Raw genomic sequence first — 18,898 nt, forward strand, 5'->3', positions numbered from 1 at the left:
TGGGTCTGGATCTTGTGACCAATGTCCTGGTACAAATCTTTGTCTTGGCTCCTGGATACTGGATTACCTTACTATTTCATTTACATACCATAGTCAAACCAATCTGAAGAAGTCAATGCTCTCTGATCATTGGCCGAACACTACCAACCCATAGGAATCTCCACCCAGTTGACTACTTTTAAATAGTGGAAGCCCTCAATGGCAATGCCTACACCAAAACGAGATATTTGCATTTAAAGTTCTCTATTTATCTCTATGATTGACACCAAAGTGCCTGTTATTTTGCCAAAATAAATATTTTAAATTATCATTTTGCCTAACAATTATTAGATGCATAAGTAATTCAAATCAACACGTTTCAGATTCATACAATCAACATTGAACATTTTACAGAGAATAGAGATGATATTATCTAAATAAATTGTCACAACCTGGCTCTTAGATGGTGACAAACAAGGGAGTCCACATGTTGGCAGCTAAGGAGTAACTAAAATAATTATTAAATAACTAAAAGTATACAACTACAAAGGAAAACTAACCTGTGAAGTGTGAAAGTAGGCATATAATGGAGATGCATGGATGAAGGTAAAATGTGTGTAAGTGTTGAAGTGTACGCCTAATTCAAAAACATAATCAGCCAGATCACAGAACAAAATGGTGCTTGTGGAAGGACTGGGCACCAGGAACTTTTATATCTTAGTTGATCCCAAACCCAGGTGCAACTTGTCACCTTAACGACCCAANAACAAAATGGTGCTTGTGGAAGGACTGGGCACCAGGAACTTTTATATCTTAGTTGATCCCAAACCCAGGTGCAACTTGTCACCTTAACGACCCAATCAGCTCCACCTGTCCCCAATCTGKAAATAAAAGCACGAACACGGAGAAAGAGGCAGGGAGAGTGTAAATAAATTCAATTGAAAGGTTTTGATTATCAGGTTAAAAATCATGTTTTTACAATTTTGTAAAGTTGGTATGCAAATACAATTTCTAAAATGTATCTGTAATAGAAAGTTAATCCAAATGATCATTGCTGTGCATGGTTCTCCCTTTATTGCTACTTTTTCCAATATGTTTCAGTAGTGACACATTTTGTGAGGTGGTAAGGAATTTAGGTAAACATTTCAAATATGCAACAAACAAAGTGTTTGAGAAGTACACTGAACAGAAATATCAACGCAACATGTAAAGTGTTGGTCCCATGTTTCATGAGCTGAAATAAAAGATCCCACAAATTTGTTTACATCCCTGTTAGTGAGCATTCCTCCTTTGCCAAGATAATCCATCCACCTGACAGGTGTGGCATATCAAGAAGCTGATTGAACAGCATGATTATTACACAGGTGCACATTGTGCTGGTGAAAATGAAAGGTCACTCTAAAATGTGCAGTTTTGTCACACAACACAATGCCACAGATGTCTCACGTTTTGAGGAGCGTGCAATTGGCATGCTGACTACAGGAATATACACCAGAGCTGTTGCCAGATAATTACATGTTCATTTCTCAATGTTGTTTTTAGAGAATTTAGCAGTATGTCCAACCGGCTTCACAACCTCAGACCATGTGTGTGGGTGAGAGGTTTGCTGATGTCAACGTTTTGAACWGAGTGCCCCTTGGTGGCGGTGGGGTTATGGTATGGGCAGGCATAAGCAACGGACAACAAACACAATTGCATTTTATCGATTGCAATTTGAATGCACAGAGATACCCATGACGAGATCCTGAGGCCCATTGTCATGTCAATCATCCACCACCATCACCTCATGTTTCATCATTGTAATGCACAGTCCTATGTCGCAAGGACCTGTACACAATAGCTGGAAGCTGAAAATAGTCTAGTTCTTCCATGGCCTGTATACTCACCAGACATGTCACCCTTTCAGCATGTTTGGGATGCTCTGGATCAACGTGTACGACAGCATGTTCCAGTTCCTCTGAATATCCAGCAACTTCGAACAGCAATTGAATAGGAGTGAGACAACATTCAACAGGCCACAATCAACAGCCTGATCAACTCTATGCGAAGGAGATGTGTCGCGCTGCATGAGGCAGATGGTGGTCACACAAGATACTGACTGGTTTTCTGACCTATGCCCCTACCTTTTTTTAAGGTATCTGTGACCAACAGATGCATATCTGTATTCCCAGTCATTTGAAATCCATAGATTAGGGTCTAATTAATTTATTTCAATTGACTGATTTCCTTTTATGAACTGTAAATCTTTGAAATTGTTGCATGTTGCATTTATATTTTTGTTCAGTATATATACTGAACAAAAATATAAATGCAACATGCAACAATTTCAAAGATTTACAGTATATATATATATATATATATATACTGGGCTCCCAAGTGGCGTGGTGGTCTAAGACACTGCATCGCAGTGCAAGTGGTATCACTGCATTACCTGGTTCAATTTCAGGCTGCATCACATCCAGCCGTGATTGGGAGTGCCATAGGGTGGTGCACAATTGGCCCAGCGTAGGCCGTCATTGTAAATAAGAATTTGTGCTTGCCTAGTTAAATAAAAACATTTAATAAATGTGTCTACCTGACATATGTTTGAAGATGTGCGCTATAGAATGACCCATATAGTGCACTACTTTTGACCTGATCAAAAGTAGTGCACTGTATAGGAAACAGGGTGCCATTGGGATGCACACCCTTTCTGGCTCTGCTCTCTGGTCACTGGAGCAGGGGTCCAGGGAGGGAGCAGGGCCTGCATAGCTGCCCAGTGTGTGTGCCTCTCTCTCTGTCTACACACCACACCACAACGCGATTCAACCATCCTTATCCTCTCACAGAGGGAGATACTGGCAGCAGAGACAAGCTTCTCTGATTCCACATCCTCACGCATCTCAAGCCAGAGGGACACAAATCAACACTATACATATGGCGTATTGTCGCACAGCACAACATCCTGGCATGTGCATCTTAAGCTGCCAGAATCCCAGATCCTTTCTTGAGTCGTGACACAAATGGGGATTTTCTCTCTGTTGCCTCCGCAAAGTAGTTGGTTGCATGTCTGTCAGTGTCAGAGATGTACATGTTTAGATGAGGTGSAATTCAGTGAATATTTTARAGTCACCATTTTGTTATTTGTGTTTTCCATTTCCTTGTTGCTGGCTGGTGATTATGGGGTGTTTGAATCGTATCTCTAAATGAGGGCTATCCAGGAGCTTGTCATGCAGAGAGAGTAATTGCTAAATTCTTTACATCAGGGGGTAATGACCATTATCGTTTGTCATCCACAGATATGTGCAGCGGAGACAGAGAGAGAGTGGAAGAGGGGGGAGAGAGGGATAGCACAAGCACAGTGGATAAATAAATAAAGGGAAGAGAGATATACAAAGATAGAGAGGAGAAACGAGCCAAGAGGAGAGAGAAACAGAGAAAGAACGCAAAGAGACAAAGAAGAGAAAAAAGAAAGAGAGAGAAAAAAGAAAGGTGAGGAGGTGGTGAGAGAATGAGAAGGAGCGCTATCGATCTTCCTCTCTGTTACCTGTCATACTAAAAGCAGCAGCCAAAATCAAATGTCATCATTTGGAAAGAAGAAAATCAGAGCTCTCTCTCTCTTTCTGTCTGTGTCTCTCTGTCTGTCTGTCTCTCTGTCTGTCGCTCTTCTCTGTCTGTCTCTTTCCCTCTCTATTCCCTCTCCCTCTCTCTCACTCTCTCTTGTCTTTCTCTTTCTGTCTCTCTGTCTGTCTGTCCGCCCCCCAACCCCCCTCTCACTCTCTGTCTGGCTGGTTTTTCTGAAGGACCTTTTCACCTGTCATCCGCTATTCCCTCCTACATTTATCAACGCTCCTCTGAGTGACTTTCATTTTCAACGAACAGATGTAGGAGAATCAATACAGTGTGCGAGTCCCAAATGGCACCCTATTCCCTATATAGTGCKCTACTTTTGACCAGGGCCCATAGGGTATGTAAGGAATAGGGTGCCATTCGGGACGCAGCCTCTGACTTATAAGCTCTGGCATAAATCAACCATTCCATGTACGCAGCAGAAAACACTGCCTAATACATTTTCAAAGAGCAGTTAGTAAGAAAATGGCTTGTGATGTCTGTAAGTGAGTGAGTGTTGTGGTACTTGCACTACAGTACTATGAACAGACTGAGATAGCAGTGTGTTACAAAGAGAGAGAGAAAGAGAGAATGCTCTGCCTTACAAATGTKTCTATTCTCTATTCCGCCCAGTGCTGCAGTGTTAAATGGACCAAAACATGACATAGACTCATACCGCACGTACAGTACATAGAGTACTAAATCCTTGTACATTATTGTGTTTTGTCACCAAACCAAGTCCTAGACTGTTGTATGGTGAGCATTCTTTTGTTCCAGCACTTAAGCTTAATTTAAACCTTCTGCTTCCATGCCGTCCGCTCAAACGAAAACCTTGTGCTGACAGAGCGGATGTTCGATTGAAGCAGAGGGTATAAATGAGACATTAAGCCACACACCTGATTCAACTAATGAACATCAATATCTTTGTCTGTTGAATCAGGTGTCAGCTGTAGATGGTTATTCAGTAGCTCATTTTATAACCAAACCAAAGTTCAAAATAGTTATTTATTCCACACTGGCTATGTCATAATAGAAAATAAACGACGTGTCAATTTAATAGAACGTTTGGAAGGGCAGTTTGGATAATTCAGCATTATAAATGAGGCAGGTTTTTTTTTTCAGTGTAAAAGAGGTGAAATGTTCTAATTATCCACGAGCGCCATCTTTTCTGAGGACTCACATTCTATTTTCAAGGATATGTCAGGACACTGTGGTGTCTTTTCAGTAACTGAAAACAGAATTATTATTGTGCTTTACAAATGCATGTTTGGCTTCATGTAGACCTACTTCTCTAAATCAAACATGCCTCCTCTACTCATTCCAGGAACCTGGTTACTGTTTTTTGATTGAGTTTGTCTCTGAGTTGTGGTTGTCCTTGTTTATGTTGTTGTTATTGTGGGTTCCACTGTGACTGTAGTGCTGGTTATTTACATGGACTTGAGGTTGTTTCAGAGGACAAAGAGGTATGTGACTATTCAGGCCGCCACGACACTAAGTCCAGCTGTATCACATTAGTAGAAACCAAGACTGTTCTCAGGGCAGGTCTGCCTGTTTTGACTAGCAGAAGTGACTTTTCGCAGCAGGTTGGAGAACTTACGCGGCAGGTTAGGAGAATTAACGTGGCAGGTTAGGAGAATTAGGCTAAGGTTAGGAAAAGGTTTAGGGTTAGCTAACATGCAAAAATGTGCCCTGATGTGACTCGAACACATCTAGATACAACCAGGCCTGACCTGAGAAGGTCCTGAGAAGGTCAGAAGGCCACTAATGCGATGCTGCCCAGGCCAATATACAGCAGTAGTGAATACTGGCAAGCTGCTGTTGGTCCATTTCCAGCTGACCTTACATGACCTGTYACTTGTGACCTCTGACCTTTGATGCTAGTCTACCAAGCATCTGACCTGGGCCTTGGGAGAAACACACACCTTCGGAGGGTCAGGGACAATGCTGGGACATTACCCTCAGGTCACCATTCTCTATGTAATATTCATTAGGATGCAATGCATCCCATAGTAATAGAACTACTAGACCCTCAGCCCAAGGCAATTTGAATGGGAACGGCCGTTCTAGTAATTCAAACTCTATGCTGCACCCATAGATTGGCCTTGATTAAAAACACACTGTAGCTGACATGGTCATCTCTCAAGGGTTAATGAAGGGTTAATGACTCTGCATACAGAACATCACAAAACATGTGATCTTAAACTGCATCCCAAGTGGCACCACATTCCCAATATTGTGCACTACTTTTGATCAGAGCTCTATGGGCCCTGGTCAACAGTAGTGCACTTTAAAGGCCCCACTAGGCACCAGTTGTATACCATTAGGGACACATCCCTATTCTCCCTCAACTCTTCCTGTCACAGATTTGGTCTGTCAGTCGGTGGCCTGCATTGTGAAAGAGACCGAGAAGAGAGCATCAGTTATGAAGGCTTTGATTGACACATGTCATGCCTCCCGTCGGCATGGCGATGTAATGGCCACCACTGATGCGTCAAACCACACACGCACACAGGCCCGCGAAGAGTCACACACACGCAGAGATTCATACACACACACAGGCATGCACGCTTACAAGCACACGCTCACATGCATGCACGCACACAAACACTCCCCTTACACACGCTATTGTAGCCGAGTCACCCGAGGTAACAGCAGAGAGCCGCCTGCCTGCGTGAATCCGCTCAAGGCCTGAGAGTGGAATCAGAGTGATTTAGTGAAAGATCATCCACTCCCTTGGGGGCCAGGGGGCTGACTCTGGGCAGGGATTGATAAGAATGTCCACTGACTACAGACATATGGCCCTAGAAGATAAAAAAGGACAGAGAGGAGAGAGGAGAGAGAGAGGCCAGATCATTTTTTGTTTTTGTTTTCTAACCAAGCAGCGAGCTCCATCTCTCCTATCTCTCTCCTCTGTCTCTCCTCTGTCCAGAGCCGGTCCTGACCTCCCTGGGGCCCTAAGCAAATTTCTGCTAAGGGGCCCTCCTACCTGACCCGTGAGCCATTGCCACACAGTCACAAACATTTATTGAATATAATATTTTCTATAGAATCTTAAGACAAGTGAATACTAACATTAATAAGAAATTGTAGAAATTATAAAATGTAGAAAATAATAAAATYTAACACTGAGCTTTGGCTCTGCTGCCTGGTAATTAGTCCAGTCCTCACAATATTATACAATTAGCTTTGTCTATACAATGTAAACATAAGCCTATAGGCTATGGCTGCAGCTATATMTCTTAAAATAGTCWAATAAAACCTATACAGCTGTGTGATTAGCTTTGGTTCCCTCTACAGCCTGGGCATTGTCAGTATCAGCATGGGCACCAGTCTATCTGGACTGTCTGGAAGAAATTGAGAAAGTATGTCACATAGTTAGTTATGCAGTCATTTACACAAATGCACTTCTGCCATACAATCTTAAATGTTACTAAATGTGTAAACATTGGAATGTTTGAATTAAAATCTTACCATCAAAATATTKTTCTTCTGCACTTTGAGGCAAAATCATCAATGATGTAATCATAGGACATGTGTTTCCCCACGTCATGATTTATGCTCACGGCCAGACCACTCAAACGTTCCTGTGACATGGAAGACCTCAGATAGCTTTTGATGAGCTTTAATTTTGAACATCTCCTCTTTGCCGATGCTACTGTTACTGGTAGGGTGACTGCAATTCTTWGGGCTATCCAAAGGTTAGGATAGAGTTCCTCCAGGTTTTTCTCACAGAGAAAGGAAAGCAGCTCAAAGGCAGTCATCTTATCTGATGGCAGATCAGCTAAATTCTGAATCTCGTGTCCCAGATCCATTCCACTGATGTCACGGTCATCTCTGAAGGTTAGAGTATTTTCAACTTCCATGCAGTGAGCCTTTAAAGATTCACTGGACATCTGAGAGGCAGTGCTAAAGTTCAGCAGCACTCCATATTTGGTTTTCACCTGGTTGAGTGTTTCAAATCTCTCATCCATGGATGTCACAGCAGAGTCGACCACAATGTTGAAGTAGTTGACTTCAAGGTTTTTCAGTGCATCAGTCACTGGTTCGTCAGGAGCCTCATAGCTGAAATGCCTCTTGCTGATTCTCAGTCTCTTCTCTTTCAGAACAGCCTCCACATTCATTTCTTCACAAATGCTTTTGGCTGTTGTCTGGGCCTCAGAGAATCCAGTTTCCCGGTATGTAGTGAGAGAGGCCTTTGCATTTGAGATCAAATTCACTGTGATATCCAACTGCATTGAGGCGGATTGGAGGAGCTTCTTCACCTTGTTTGTCATTGTCAGTATCTCACACCATACGACACAGAAAATCAAGAAGCGGTAGGACCCAACTTCCTCTGCAAGTGCTTGTGCCTCCACTTTGGACACAGGATCGTTGATCGTCTGTCTGGCTTCRAGTAATGCCTCTCGATCATCAGAAGTCTGATAGCTGATTGCATGAACACTTTGGAGCCTACTCTCCCATCTTGTCACTCCATGACTTCACGGTTATGTTCACGTGTTTCTTCAAAACACTCCATCTTTGTGTGCCAGCTGACAAGAAGGTGAAGAGCTTTTGCACATGCCCAAAAAACCCAACTGCATCTTTTGAAGATTTGGCAACATCTGCAATGACAAGGTWTAGAGTGTGTGCTCCACATGGGACGAACACAGCTCTGGCATTTTTTTGAGCAGTCTGGCTTGTACTCCTTGGTGCTTACCCTTCATGTTGGCCCCATTCGTGTTGCCCTCCATTCATGTTGCCCTCTGCAATCTTTAAATGGAATCTTCAGCTCGTTCAGCTTATCTAAGATGACAGTGGACAGATTCAAGCCTGTTGTAACCTCAACATTCACAAAGCCAAGGAAGTGCTCATTGATCTCTGGCTTTCCCTTTAAAGCCACGCTTCTCAGAATAATGGACATTTGCTCCTGGTGACTAATGTCAGGTGTACAGTCCAAGATAATGGAGAAGTACTTTGAGTCTCTTTCTTGAGTCACTATTTCTTCCAGAATCTTGTCACTCACAATCTGTATCAGCTCATTCTGTGTGCGCTTCCCAAGGTAATGAGCATGTATCTCTCCATCTTTCATTTTGCTGAGATGATTTTCCATAACGGGGTCAAATTTTGCCAGTAATTAAACCTCTTTTAGGAAGTTTRCATTATTTGGTTGGAAGAGTTTGTCTGATGAATCCCTGAATGCTAGGTTTCTTTCAGCCAGAGACTGGGTGATACTTATTAAACGTGTAAGGACATCCCGCCATCTCTTTCTTACTGTCATACGGAGCGGAACAGGTGGACCCAAGAACAGACTCAGACGAGGAGACTAGGCTGAGGTAAGCAAGGTATTTATTGAAACACAGGGGGAAGATGGGGTGCAGGCCAGGGGAAGCTTGGGTGGAATGCAGGAAGCCAGGATGCGAAGGCTGAGGCTGGAGCGAGGGGAGTTGGGACTGGGTAAGCAGGTCTGGAGAGGATTCCAAGGACGCAGTGGAGTTGGGGGTCCAGTATACAGTAGCAGGACTGAATAGACGTGGGACTGGAAACAGGGGCCAAAGTCAGAGCGGGCAGTAGRGGAGAGGAAAACAGCGTCAGGCAAGGGAAAATGTATTTACTGTAGATACACAGAGTGTAAAAAACATTACAAAACAGGTGAAAGCTATGATCTTTTATTGATGTCAGTTGTTAAATCCACTTCAATCAGTATATATGAATGGGAGGAGGCAGGTTAAAGAAGGATTTTTAAACCTAGAGACAATTGAGACATGGATTGTGTATGTGTGCCATTCAGATGGTGAATGGGCAAAACAAAAGATTTAATTGCCTTTGAACGGGATATGGTAGTAGGTGCCAGGCACACTGGCTTGTGTCAAGAACTGCAACGCTGCTGGGTTTTTCACGTTCAACAGTTTCCCATGTGTATCAAGAATGGTCCACTACCTAAAGTACATCCAGCCAATTTGACACAACTGTGGGTAACATTGGAGTCAACATTGGCTGGCATCCCTGTGGAATGCTTTCAACACCTTGTAGAGTCCATGACCCGACAAATTGAGGCTGTTCTGAGGGCAAAAGGAGGGGGGGGTTGTGTATGTGCTGAATGAGATTCGAATCCATCGGTAGACAGAGCAGATACGGTCTTCGCCCCCCAGGGGATGGGGAAGGTGTTCGGAAGGCCTTTCTGTGTTTTGCTCGTCTTGTGGGACCTCAGCTTTAAGAACCTCATGAAGATATTGCTTACTTACTCTCTAAATCACACACACACACACACACACACACACCACACACACACACACACAACACACACACACACAACACACACACACACAACACACACACACACACACACAGGGCACTGAGGTCACACACACAGGGCACTGAGTCACACACGCAGGGCACTGAGTCACACACGCACGCATTGAGGCTGTTCTGAGGGCAAAAGAGGGGAGGGGGTGTGTGTGTATGTGCGTGTCTTAGTGGCTACCTGGGTCTAAGCCATCTCTTTACTTTACACATCACAAAGCGTGAGAACATTTTCGAATTTAGGTAGAAAGTCTGTGAACCCTCTGATTGGCTGGGTTTTGTTGCATTTTACATTTACATTTACATTTAAGTCATTTAGCAGACGCTCTTATCCAGAGCGACTTACAAATTGGTGCATTCACCTTATGAAATCCAGTGGAACAACCACTTTACAATAGTACATCTAACTCTTTTAAAGGGGGAGGGTGGGGTTAGGAGATTACTTTATCCTAGGTATTCCTTAAAGAGGTGGGGTTTCAGTGTCTCCGGAAGGTGGTGATTGACTCGTTCTCCCTGCATCACTACACTGGGTTTTCGTCCCAAATGGCATCCTAATCCCCATATACTGCACTACTTTTGACCAGGGCCCACAGGTTCCACCCTGTGATGTTGATGTTGATGTTGATGTTGATGTTGATGAAACGGCTATGGACCATGACCATCCGGTGGCACCGTCATGCCTGGCTTCAGCTGCTGTTGTGTTCACTGGAACGATGACAGCAGTTTGAATCATGGCTCAGGAATGGAATGCAATTCAGGTTTTTATTGCTTTTAACACCCAGAGATAAAAACAAGAACAGGGAATTCTGGGTGATGGAACACTGGTTTCCAACAGATGGCCAAAATGGAACAGGAACCGAGAGAGAGACAAACTCTTTCAGTGGATTATGACCTTGTTCAGAACACTGATGATGCCCTAGCAGTAGAAACCTTTGTTATTAAAAAGTACAAAATTACTTTAAAAATCAATTTTTTTTGTTACGGACCCTCTGCAAATGAATCTTGCTTAGAATGTGTCCACGGCACTCCCTTATAAAATGTAGATGATAGTATTTTCTTCATACTGTACTGTAGTTGTACAGGTACATCTATGGGAAGACAGATCTTAAAGACACCAGACATAACACTACTCAAARATATACAGTATCTCTCTGAAATGTATTTGTGTCTATTATGACATGATAGAGATCAAATGAAAAACCCAGAAAATGTCAGTCAGAAGAAACCTATTGTGGGTTCGCTTATTTTTTCTTCCCTGAAATTTCCCAAACGGCTTTTGGCTGAATGAGATTCGACTCCAGTGGTAGACAGAGCAGATACGGTCTTCGCCCCCCAGGTGATGGGGAAGGTGTCCGGAAGACGAGGGGGGAGGAGGAGAGGAGCGAAGGAGGGTTAAGGAAGGCCTTTCCGTGTTTTGCTCGTCTTGTGGGACCTTATCTCAGCTTTAAGAGCCTCATGAAGATATTGCTTACTTATTCTCTAAATCACACACACCCCCACAAACACACGCACACACGCACGCACGCACGCACGCACGCACGCACGCACGCACGCACGCACACGCACACACACAACACACACACACACCACACACACACACACACACACACACACACACACACACACCCACCCAAGGGCACTGTCGCATAACCACCGCACAGCACATTTTCAGTTTCACTCCACTGACTCCCTTCCCCCGCTGCATGGGCCATATTGAATTGTCTGTAGTGGGTACACACTGTGTAATGTAGTAGCAGACTGAATACAAGTACTGTCAGACAGCGAGCGAGGAAATCAAGGAGAGTTTGTTGAATGCCAAGAGGTTTGTCAATCTAGCACATCATCTCTCACTCTTCTTAGGAAAAGTCAGTCCTGAGACCTGGTGTGAGATACACTGTATATGGTCAACTTTACAATTTCCAACTAATCATTTATTACTAAAAAATATGAACGCAAAATGTATCGATTTCAGTTACAGTTCATATAAGGAAATCAGTCAATTTAAATATATTCATTAGGCCCTAATTTATGGATTTCACATGACTGGGCAGGTGCGCAGCCTGGCCCACTGGGCAGCCAGGCCCAGGCAATCAGAATGAGATTTTACCCACAACAGGGCTTTATTACAGACAGAAATACTCCTCAGTACCCCCTCCCCCTCTAACGATCCTGCAGGTGAAGAAGCTGGATGTGGAGCTCCTGGGCTGGCATGGTTACACGTGGTCTGCAGTTGTGAGGCAGGTTGAACGTACTGCCAAATACTCGAAAATGATGATGCTTATGGCGGCTTATGGTAGAGAAATTAACATTTAATTCTCTGGCAACAGCTCTGGTGGACATTCCTGCAGTCAGCATGCCAATTGCATGCTTATGGTAGAGAAATTAACATTTAATTCTCTGGCAACAGCTCTGGTGGACATTCCTGCAGTCAGCATGCCAATTGCATGCTCCCTCAAAACTTGAGACATCTGTGACATTGTGTTGTGTGACAAAACTGCACATTTTAGAGTGTTCCAGCACAAGGTGCACCTGTTTAATGATCATGCTGTTTAGCATATCAGCTTCTTGATATGCCACACTGGTCAGGTGGATGGATTATCTTGACAAAGGATAAAATGCTCACCAACAGGGATGTAAACACATTTCTCCACAACATTTAAGAGAAATAATAGTTTTGTGTGTATCGAACATTTCTGGGATCTTTCATTTCAGCTCATGAAACATATATTTTTTCAGTTTATTAATAGAAGTGTGGTTGTGCTGGTTTCGGCCAACAGAGTGGACCGCTCGCTCTAGTGGTTACTTCACAAGCTCTCACTGCTGTAGGTTCTCACGCTAAGAAGAGCAACCATATATAAACTCATTGTCTTAAACAWGATTTTCAAGGTGAGTGACTTGTAAAGCACATCATTCTGAAACACTAAGAGGAGCGTAGTTATGTAATTGTTGTACTGTTTTCATTGTTAAATTAGTTTGTTAGATGTCCGCTAGCATTGAAGCTAACAATAGCTAACGGCAGCGCCAGTGGCAGCGCCATCGTCATCAAGGGGCCAGGGCTCCGGTCTGGAAGCACAGTATTCGATTGCTCCCACAGTTTTGCTCCGGTACCGCAGTTTAACTGACACCCAGCCCAGAAAGCCAATTTTCATAGATGGCCACATAGAGAATACCGATTTGTAAATTCCTAATAAGACATCACCTTTGTGCACAAAACATCCTTTGAATTATTAAAATAATTGTCACTGAGGCAATTGTTTACCGTCACTCACAGCCGAAGATATTAACATGTTATATTCATCCAATCTCTGCCATGTTTTTGGTTAGTGATGATGTCGTGGTTGCTTGCGCTGCTCCCTGTGCGCACTGAGTGCTAGTGCACGTGTGATGTTGGTCTGTATAACCCGGACGCAACTCGGGTATGGAAGGTCCATGAATCGGGGGAGAATACCTTGAAAACATTGGCCATACATCTTGGACGCAGACTCCAGTTCTTAAAATACCTCAGTGGTTGTAATGGTAATGGAGGCTCAGTCCAGAGTTGGGCAGAGGATATAAACAAAAGGGGAAACATTGTTTCTTGCTGTGTATTGAGCCCTAGCTGAAGAATGAAATTATGAAATGTATTTGTGAGATGATGAAATGTATTTATGAAACTACATAATTGTATTAGTTGTTTATTCATTGTTTTGATATGTGGGCAGGTTATTTAGTAATTGTATAAGAATAGAGAAGTCAGTTGAATGAGTGATAAGCCAACAGTAGCTGTACTACTGACAGAGCAACGAGATATAAACTCATTGTTTTAAACTTGATTTCCAAGGTGTCAGGCTCAATCATTCTACTCACCACACCCAATTACAAAAGGGCAACATTGGGATGCAGCCAAAATGGCTCCTGATCCACAGAGCTCTAATCAATCAATCAATGCTTCCACACATTATAGCCTACCACACATCCACAAATCCTTGTCCTGGCAGTTTATCTACACTCACTGGCCAGTTCATTAGGTACATCCATCTAGTACCGAGTTAGACCCCCCTTTGCCTCCATAACAGCCTGAATTCTCCCGGGAATGGATTCTATAAGTCGGAAACGTTCCACAGGGATGTTGGTCCATGCTGACGCGATGGCATCACGCAGTTGCTGCAGATTGGACCAGCCTGTCCCGTTGCCACCTGGCAGGATGAACCCATGTTGCTTACTCCAAATCCTGACTCTGCCATCAGCATGATGGTACAGGAACTGGGATTCTTCAGACTGTGCAATGTTTTTCCACTCCTCACTTCTACAGTGTTGGTGATCGCATGCCTACTGGGGCTGCTTTTTCTTGTTTTAGCAGATAGGAGTGGAACCCGGGGTGGTTGTCTGCTGCAGTAGCCCATCCGTGACAAGGATCGACGAATTGTGCATTCCGAGATGCTGTTCTGCACACCATTGTTGTACTGCACCGTTATTGGTCTGTTTGTGGCCCGCCTGTTAGCTTGCACAATTCTTGGCATTCTCCTTCGACCTCTCTCACCAACGAACTGTTTTCACAGGACTGCCGCTGAATAGATGTTTTTTGTTTGTTGCACAATTCTCTATAAACCCTAGACACCGTTGTGCATGAAAAGCCCAGGAGGGCAGCCATTCTGAGATACTGGATCGGGCGCGCTTGGCACCGATGATCATGCCACCCTCAAAGTCGCTTAGGTCACTAATTTTGCCCCTTCTAACGTTCAATCGAACAGTAACTGAATGCCTCGATGCCTGTCTGCCTGCTTTATATAGCAAGCCACGTCCACGTGACTCACTGTCTGTAGGAGCGATCTATTTTCATGAATGGAGTGGTGTACCTAATAAACTGTCCGTTGAGTGTATAACCGTATTTAAGTAATTTTTTCTCTTGTTACGGAGAGATATGTCAATTTATGTCCTGTGATTGATTTTTTAAGTTGAACCCATCAACTCTGCCCTTCACTGAGGTTGCTCTGGTGTGAAGGGTGAAGGGAACTCACTGTTTGCACTTCCTGGTGCTTATGAATGATTTAGGATCAGTTTAGCATTTTAAATGACAATACATTATATTACATGGACAGGGAGGACCTGATCCTAGACCAGCACTCCTACTCTGAGACCATACAGCTACTGAACAGACTGTATTATACATCGTTACAAAGCCTCTGTGGCCATTTGTTTACATACTTACTGAGTACATAGAGTACCACAGTATGAGTCATAATGCCCATAAAACCTAGCAGTCAAACATGGAAATGGTTCCAATTGTTTTTCCAGGTTTACATGGTTATGAAAACATCACGCCAGGGTAAGCCTACACAAAACACAGCCATTATTTTAAGTGTTTCTAAAATCCTCTATGGGAAAAATGAATGGCGGAAAAACGATTGGAACCGTTTCTCTGTTTGACCGCTAGGTTTTATGGGTATTGTGACACCTCCTCTGTGGGGSTCTATATTGAGCAGTCGGCAAATTGGACTCACCATGAGTTTAGACAAAGAATAGAATAAGATGGAAGGGGGGGAGAGTATAAGTCCTATCTCCTAAAGGACGAATAAAGTCAGAGAGTAGAAGAAGAGACGGGATATTACCAAAGGAGTACGTAATGATAAAATAGGTAATAAGAGAAAGAGACTGCACATGCACACATTGAAGGGCCGTATTGTTGTTTGAAACCCCTGTGAAAGATAAAGATAAAGAGGAGGGAGGAGGAGGAGGGAGGAGGAGGGAGTGAGGAGGGAGGGAGGGGCCTTTTGTCTTTTGTTTGTGTACCAACAAAAATAACTTGTTCCCAACTGCAAGACTCTCTAATACTTCTATATTACAATTACATTTTTATGAAAATATTGTGTTTGTTAGATTCCACAGTTATTCTTGTCAGGTTTGACTAAGGGAATTTTCTCTGGCTAGTGAGCATTAATACTGCAGATGGATCAAGTCATAATGTGCCAAACATTGGGTCCAATTCCATATTTATTCAAATTACCTGAACGAAACAAAGAACAAATATAGCTGCAATGTCAGCTGTGGATTTGTGACTGTAAAGAATTAGGATATGTCCCAAATGGCATCCTTTCCATGTAGTGCTCTATTTGGCCACCCTACTCCCTATGTAGGTGTCTAGTTGGCACCCTTCGTATGTTGCTCTATGGCACCCATATTCATAGTGGCTTCTATGCACTCTATTCCATATGTATGCTCAGTGCACTCTATTCCAATGCTTATGCTCTTTTTGAATAAGTATCACCAAAAATAGCATACATTTGGAACATCTAAGAGTTTTCAGGAAAACTTTAATTTGAGCTGGATATTCACGATATTACAACACACCACACACAACTCAAGTTTTCCCATATGTAAATGCTGCCCTAGTTGAACTATCCATAATGAGGATGATTATTTTATGCAATTGAGCACTAGCCAGACCTTATTAAGACAAAAGAATTAGGTTACGTTGCCAGGTGAGGTGATGGACGGCGGCAGTCCTTAGATTTACACTCTTGCTTATATCCGAATCCCATTGGTGTGGCTGTACACTACACCACAAAGAGATTTGAAATGTGACTGCAAGCCAGGCCTGAGCCACCACTGAAAGCCCATCCCACACAAGTGATAAAGACAATTACTTATTGGTGTTGACTTTATCCCCACCCACAGGCTCAAATATGGTTGTGAAAAAAAAAAAAGCCGCTCTACATTCCCAAGTGTTGCCGCTTCTCACTATCCGCTCTCGCTAACTAAACACTGTTGTAGTAGTGTCCTCCATCATGAGAAAATCTATTCACATGCACAGTAGAGCAACAGAGACAAGAGCTAACGTTTTGCTTCAAAATACAAAATACAATAGGAGATATATTTTTTCGCCCACATTGTTTGAAGGGTGAATAAACAATAACATCAACACATTTCAGATGTGAACATTTATATTTGATTATGCTTCATGCCTACAGTATGTGCAATTTAGAGTCCGCCACAACCTTGTGTTTTGGTATGATAGGAATAAAGAGCTAGCACTGGTCCCTTCATGACTCACAAAAGTCCCTTTGGCAAATGGAAGCATTAATGCTGTCAGACGTGCACACGTCACTCTCTCAGTGTGTGTGCGTGTGTGAATACATAAACGTGAGATGCCTTGAAGAAAACAACATAACAAGGCAGCAAACACATGACCAAACACAACATGGTATGCAACAGTGAACATGTATCAACAACATGTGGTGATGCAAGCTAGAGATCATTAGCGAGCACTCGTAATAAGAACTGACAGGACCATTTAATTCATCGGATTGGGGGCCACCATCCTGTCTCTGAGTCGCTCCGTCTCAGTGTGTGCTGCTCTGCGAGTATTTATTGGCGTTGCAGTAAGTTTAGGTCGAGGGGGCTAGCGGTCCTGATGTGTGTTGGTATATCCTGGCGTACTTTCGTTCGTGCGCTGTCTTATCTGGTGTGCTTGCGCGAGTTTGATAGTTTGTTGTGAAGTGTGATCTCTCTCTAATCTCGCCTGTCTCTTCTTTCTTTCTCTCTCTCGGAGGACCTGAGCCGGCTCTTAGGGAGCCATTGTCGGTCCAGGGACTCACCGCAGTATGGATGTTCTGTCTTGGCTGTTGCCCCTGTGAGTCCTGAATACCGTTTGGGTCTCTTCGAACTGCCATGTTCATTCCAGTTTAATTATCTTAGCATGCGTAGAGCTCGTCTTATTTTACCTATCGTGTTAAACACCTGTAAACATTACTTGTCAATCACACAGGAAGGTGAAATCGGTAAATAAGATCGAGATGCGTAGATCACTACTCAATTTACCTCTCATAACTCAAAAGTAATGCTTATTTGGGTCTGGCGTACACATATTTAGCAGATTTTTATTTGTTGCCGAGCTCTTCGCTATAGCGAAGACTTCTTCCCTCGTAGCCACCCAATTAGGGTCTAAGCGATCAGATCTCTATTCGTCTTCATCTTTAATTACGCCTTATCGAATAGTCTCATCTGAGGTGCAGACAATAATGCGTATCTGCATGCTATGCCATATAGAAATAATTTATCTGCACTCACCGCTCGTCTTTCATTTCATTTCTTTTTGATACGGATTCGAATTTTCAGCAAATGTGATATCACCAAAGGATTTTATAGTGACTTCAATATCATATGAAACCCGCCTAGTATCCATGTACTTCCATCATGTTCGTCGATCTGAGCGAACACTTACATCTCCTGCACATGTTTGTGAGAAAGTAAGTTCTCAGCTTCGCACCCTCTGCAAGGCTAGGTCGCATGGTTACGCGTGTCTTCTATAGTGAGCTCTATTAATGACTATTCTAGGTTTAGGGAATAGTTGCCGCTTTGTAATTGACATATTAGATGATTATACTTATCATTAGTGATACTTTACGATAAATGCGCTGCGTGAGCTGTGTGCTTCTACACCTGATCGGCTTGCTGTTTTGGGTTTTAGGCTGGTTCCTGATACAGCACTTCAGATATAGCGTGTCGTAGTGATGTGGGGCGTTATATAAATGATGTTAGTAGGAGTGCTTGTGTTGTGGTGATTGTGTTGTGATGTCTGATGTGATTTGTTGTAGTGTGTGGCTATCAGTGTAAGAACGTTTAAATAGCTGCCAGTAGACATAGCTAATGAGCTTTCAGGAAAACTTTTATTTTAGAGCTGGATGAATTTTCAGTGCGAGTGTATTATTTGCTGACACACACATCAGTCGTAGCTCCGACTCGAGCAGTCACGATCACATCTGTGGTAGTAGCTCTAGCAGCTACGATCGTGATGTGCATCGTAGCACACACACACCACACACATGGTGAACATCGTGGTGGGGTGTGGTGTCAACAACGTGCACCATATAAACTTGTGAAACTATTCATCCAGCTCTAAAATAAAAGTTTTCCTGAAAGCTCATAGATATGTCCTACTGGCATGCTATACCTTTATGGTGCATACATATAATCAAATCAAGTTTATTTTATATAGCCCTTCGTACATCAGCTAATATCTCGAATGCTGTACAGGAACCCAGCCTAAAACCCCAAACAGCAAGCATGCAGGTGT

The sequence above is a fragment of the Salvelinus sp. IW2-2015 genome, linkage group LG15, assembly GCF_002910315.2.
Source record: "Salvelinus sp. IW2-2015 linkage group LG15, ASM291031v2, whole genome shotgun sequence".
In the NCBI taxonomy this organism is placed as follows: Eukaryota; Metazoa; Chordata; class Actinopteri; order Salmoniformes; family Salmonidae; genus Salvelinus; species Salvelinus sp. IW2-2015.